The sequence below is a fragment of the Thunnus thynnus genome, chromosome 21 (genome assembly GCF_963924715.1).
Source record: "Thunnus thynnus chromosome 21, fThuThy2.1, whole genome shotgun sequence".
Lineage (NCBI taxonomy): Eukaryota > Metazoa > Chordata > Actinopteri > Scombriformes > Scombridae > Thunnus > Thunnus thynnus.
Genome location: NC_089537.1, coordinates 25604584 through 25610583, shown reverse-complemented (window position 1 = coordinate 25610583; position 6000 = coordinate 25604584).

The following is a 6000-nucleotide window of genomic DNA, read 5'->3' as shown; positions in this document are numbered from 1 at the left end:
TTTGCTACTGCACAGAATACAATTTGATAATAACTTAGTCAATGTGCATGTGGTTTTCAGAGGCATAGCTCTCTTTCACTGTAAGACATTTAGAAGTCAATGTCATCTCATCTATTCATCTCAGCACAAAAGAAGCAGATGCACAAATTCAAATCTTACATCATGATCCCCGCTTTGGGAACTTTTGAAATGTGACTCAATATCTCAAGGTCTTTTCTCGAGGTCACCCACCTGGTGTGGGCGTCCATTTTTTCCTTTGACATCTCCCTTTGGAGTTGTCTGTCTCTCTCTCTGACAGGGTTAATGAGATGGCAGCACAGAGGCCAGTCACTGCTCTACTGTTCCGTATTTATGCTAAATCTTAATGTACTCAGTGTGCCTGGGCATTATTTAACACCGTGCCCTTGGGCTGCAGCTGCGTCTTTATTCAATTCACCGAGGTGGCAGGAGGTCAGGGACTGCGCTGAGCCTCTGAGTCACACAGCGAGCAGAGAGAAACACTCCTCCATCACTTCCTCCTCCTCCATGTATTTTTGTGTTCCAGCCTCCTCCCTCACTTCTCACTCCGTTTTCTGCCTCTCTTCGTTCATATAGCGACTGATAAGGTGTGATTAATGAGGGCAGGCTCCTCGCCAAGAATGAGAACATCTGTCTTTGATTTATTCGTTTTTGTTCTTTCATCTAGTGAGCTTGGTGTGTGTGTGTGTGTGGTGTTCTTGTGAGAGGGAGACCACCTGTACACCATCCCTGTGGACGTTGCTGGGGATAGGCTTGCAAAGCTGAGTTCAATGAGATGCAACATGTGACAAATGGTGCCTACAGAGGAGTTGTCACAGGAAGGGGTGCTGTTGTAACAAGACTGAGTTTACAGCTGCTAGCAGCTCTGTGAGGCTCCAGTGCTCACTGTAAAGAAAGTAATTTTAAGGTGGAGAAAAGCTCAGGTCCAAAGTTTGTTTTTGTCTAGAAAAAAAATACCAGTGTTTTTGTTTTGATTGTGGTTTTAATGCTGAGATGCTCATAATGACAGTGTTAACATACTGATGTTAAGCATGTCTAACAAAATAATTTAAGGCTCAAGGATCCACTTACTAGCTTTTCAGAGCCAGGGTCAGAGTGGGAATAAAAATTGGCCTGGACTGGCTCACCAAAACCCACCTGGAGATAAACCATCACCATATATGTTACACTTTAAAAGAATTAGGTACTAAACTGAGATTAAATCAACCGTGATCATTTGTAGAGAACTGCATGAAATAGAAACCTTTGTAGAATGGTAAATAATTATAATATATTCATCAGACTCTGTGGTGATTTTATAACTGTAGTTTGTAGAAGTAGTGAGGTGGGTGAATGAAAGGCAACAGCAAACAGAAAAGTCTTCAGCTGCAATTTAAAAGAACTGAGAGTCGCAGCAGATCTACAGTTTTCTGGAAGTTTGTTCCAGATATGTGGAGCATAAAAACTGAAAGCTGCTTCACCATGTTTAGTTTTTACTCCCAGACGACCTGAGAGGTCTAGATGTTTCATAATGTAGCAGCAGATCAGAGATGTATTTTGGCCCTAAACCATTTAGTGCTTTATAAACTAACAGCAATATCTTAAAGTCAATTCTCTGACAGACAGGAAGCCAGTGTAGAGATCTGAGAACTAGAGTGATATGATCCACTTTCTTGGTCTTAGTGAGGACTTGAGCAGCAGCGTTCTGAATCAGCTGCAGCTGTCTGATTGATTTTTTAGGGAGACCTGTGAAGACACCATTACAGTAGTCAAGTCTACTGAAGATAAATGCATAGACAAGTTTTTCCAAATCCTGCTGAGACATAAGTCTTTTAATTCTTGATAATATTCTTTAGATGATAGTAGGCTGACTTTGTAATTGTCTTAATGTGGCTGTTGAAATTCAGGTCTGAGTCCATGACTACACCAAGATTTCTGGCTTGGTTTGTGGTTTTTAACATTACCGATTGAAGCTGAGTGCTGACTTTTAATCGTTCTTCCTTGGCTCCAAAAACAATTACTTCAGTTTTATCTTTGTTTAACTGAAGAAAATTCTGGCACATCCAATCATTGATTTGTTCAATGCACTTGCTTGTATTGTGCTTGTATTGGACCATAGTCCCCTGGTGATACGGTTATGTAAATTCATGTGTCATCCACATAACTGTGATAGCATATTTTATTGTTTCTCATAATCTGAGCTAGTGAGAGCATGTAGATGTTGAACAGAAGAGGCCCCAGAATGGAGCCTTGGGGAACTCTGCATGTCATTTTTGTCCGCACAGATGTGTAATTACCTATAGACACAAAGTAGTTCCTGTCCTTTAAGTAGGATTCAAACCAGTTTAGCACTGTGCCAGAAAGTCCCAACCAGTTTTCCAGTCTGTCTAGTAATATGTTGTGGTTGACCATGTCAAATGAAGAACTGAGATCTAGTAATACCAATACTGTAATTCTGCAACTGTCGGTGTTTAAGTGTATGTCATTGAAGACTTTAACAAGAGCAGTGTCAGTGCTGTGGTGTGGTCGAAATCCTGACTGGAAGGCATCAAAACAGTTGTTTAGTGCCACAAAGTTGTTCAGTTGTTGAAATACAGCTTTTTCAATGATCTTGCTTAAAAATGGGAGGTTTGATATGGGCCTATAGTTGCTCATAAGTGAAGTGTCTAGATTGTGTCTAGAGTGGCTTGATGACAGCAGTTTTCGGGGCCTGTGGGAAGACACCTGAGAGAAGAGATGTGTTGACAATCTGTAGAAGATCTGAGGCCATGCAATTTGAAACAGTTTTAAAAAAGCCTGTAGGCAGAATATCAAGGCAGCAAGAGGAGGATTACAGATGTTGTATAATGTCCTCCAGGTTTTTATGGTTGATCAGATGGAATTGTGTCATACTACTCAAATTGATTTTAAGTGGACACAGGGGCAACGCATATCCTGCACCTGATATGGAGGCACTGACTGTTTGTCTTATTTTCTGAATTTTGTCGGTGAAGGATGAGGCAAATTCATTGCAGGCCTTGGTGGATAGAAGTTCAGGGGCTACTGACACAGGAGGATTTGTTAGCCTGTCAACAGTAGCAAATAAGGCACGTGCATTATTTTTGGCAATGATTTCAGAGAAGGACCACCCTGCATTTCTCAGTTCCAAATTATAAATGCAGCTTTTCGATACAGTCCACAACTACAACAAAGTCACACACAAATGAGTAGTATCAACGAAACTGAACTCAAAGGCCACTTTTATTCATGGCTGTTCCATTTGCATTGTTTTAAATTGTACAGGTGTTTGTATTTTTCATATTCAACTCTATCTCTGCAAAGTATTTGCTTTTGGAGTGCAGCAGTAAATACAACACCGTACATTTTTTAAATTTTGTTTTAGGAATTAGTAATTAGCAAATTAAAGGAGAACAGAAAACAAAACTGAGTAATCCTGCTAACTAAACCCAAACTAGCTTCCCGTCTTCTGTCCTACACAGAAACATTGACTGGTGTTTTAACTTGAGTCAGTGGGAGCTGTGGTCCTGAATCCACTCTGCTGTTGTCTGCAGAGCTGCTGCTCTAAATGCAGAACTAGTCAAAGCATTTGGATGGTTCTATTTTGTCTTCTTTTCTCTTCTCTCTTCTTTTCAGCCACACCTCTACAATTTTTAGCTTTGTTATTTGTGAAAAAACAAGTCAGCAACAGTTCAACTTTAGCTTTTTTTTCTCCACCATTGTCATCAGCAAATGCAGCTGGCTCAGATGTCATTACTAAGAATTGAAGTTTCTGATGTAGCATGTTCACATTTGACCCCTTCTCAGCTGATGCTGTAACTAAGACTAAAACTACATCAAAGGCTGGTGCCAGAATGAATGCTGCATCCTAAACAGAAAGCATTGACTATGTGTGCTGAGTGAGCCACAGCAGCAAACTGTATATTTTGCTACATAACATAAATTCACTTTTGTATTTGCTTTGTATTTGTTTTGTTTGTGTGGCAGCCGGCCTTGGATGATAGTCAGTGAGAGCTGACAGGTAATTTGTAAGCATGTTCTTGACAGATGCTGCATTCAGGCATCTTTGCTTTTCCTCCCAACAATGCTGAGAATCTCTTCAAGTATACAACTGTTGTAGTTTTTCCTCTGCAGTGCTACGCTGTAAAATTGGCAAATTCCCTCTGCTTTCACTTAAAATGTCCCCTACTGGAAATGAGAGGCATAAATCACCGTGCATGTCTGGCACCAACGTGCCCGCTGTGTCACATCAGCTTGAATTTTTTACAACATGGAAGGAAGGCGGCGGGCCCGTTGACACTTTCCAGCCTGGGAGCTACTGTTAGTCAACCACTCATATCCATTTTTAATGAGCTCTCAGCCATGATATAGTGTAATTTCACCTCCAGGACCCAGTGACGCTATTTACTGTTAACGAGAAACAGCACAGCCCTGGCCAAATTCTTCCCGATTGGAGCGTTTATGAAATTCACAGATTTATGACCTGGGCAGGGTGTGTTTGTGTGTACTGTATGTGTATCTTATTATAGCATTGTGTTAGTGTTCTGTAACTTTTGTTCAAGTAAAATTGCATAGGTTTAAGCACAGATTAAAATCAAGCATGTCAGTTTGAATACCACAGTCATCCTGTAACTTGTAGGAGTGCAAGGAGAGAGAGGAGGTGCAGAATCTGTCGGACAGTCTGCTTCAGTGCAGTATCATACTGAAGCAAGTTGAATTTAGCAGGCTGCGATTAGTTTTGTATTGAAAAGGACAGTCTTTTGCATCTTTTCTGAACTGATCAGACACTGAGCAACTTGAAGACACGTGTGGTTTTCAGAGGTGATGGCATAACACACATTTGTAGTCTATAGAGTAAAACAGTTTTATTGCACAGTTTCAGGCGCGGGTCAGGCTTGATTGGTTTGTGCACTTTTTTGTATTGGAGTAACAAATGGGCTGGACTACCTTGTGCTCCCCTTATAATGTGGTGGAGTGTTCTCTGATGAACCAAGGCAAGCCGTCCTGGCTTGCCTTAATATGCAAAATTGCTGTCACTGCCATTTAAATCAATGAAAAATTAAATGAATTATTTTCTTCAAAAACAGACACTTTTGTTGTTGACTGTCTGTCTCCTCCCCATTTTTCATTGTGTTTCAAATAAGTGAAACCGCTCCCCTCTGAGCTGTAACAGCTGGTCCACAGTTTGTGTGGACAAACATGGTGTTGCAACCTTGCTGAAGTCTACCTAAGGGAAGAAAGGTGAAGATGGCTAGTCTTTATTTATAACAGTAGGTTCACTAACAAAGACCATGCCATTTGAATGGTATAAAAGTTTTATTTGGATTGTCGAGAGGGTTCAGGATTGGATGAGGATAGTGTATGGTGGGCTGGATGGGGGTCGAGAAGAGGGATGAAGGGGGTCGATTGCCGGGGGATGAATGGGAGCTGAAGGTTGGTCCGGGTTGTGTACGGTGGGATGATGGGGTCGAGGAGAGGGAAGAAGGGGGTTGATGGCATGGGGACGATCAGGGACCAAATGGAATCACAAAAAGGCTGGAGTGTCTAGGAACCCGGGGGTCGAGACTCAGGGTGGGGGACATGTCTCGATGAGCTTTCTGCTTCGTCATCCCCCAAAGTTAACTTCATTTGACTAAGTGAGAACAGGCTCTTTGAATGTCGCTGAGGTAGGTGTGGAATCTTGGGAAGACTAGCGGTCGAGAATTTTATTTATTTAATTTTAAACAGGTGGTCTGGGATTTCTTATTTGGAAGCGGTTGACGGGGCTCCAGTGCGAAAGAATTGGCAGAGTACAGTTAGGAATGTGGACTGACTTTGTTGATGTGGGGAGACAGGTTGCCTGTGCGGAGAGTTTGGTAGTGGGCCAGGAAGTCTGAAGTGAGGGGCGAACGTCTGGCATAAGATGTGGCTTTCAGGTGGGAATCTGGGTCTGGTGCCAAGGATTTAAATTTCTAGTTTATTATGGTTGACGACAATGTAGTAGGCTGAGGATGACTGGAAGACCGC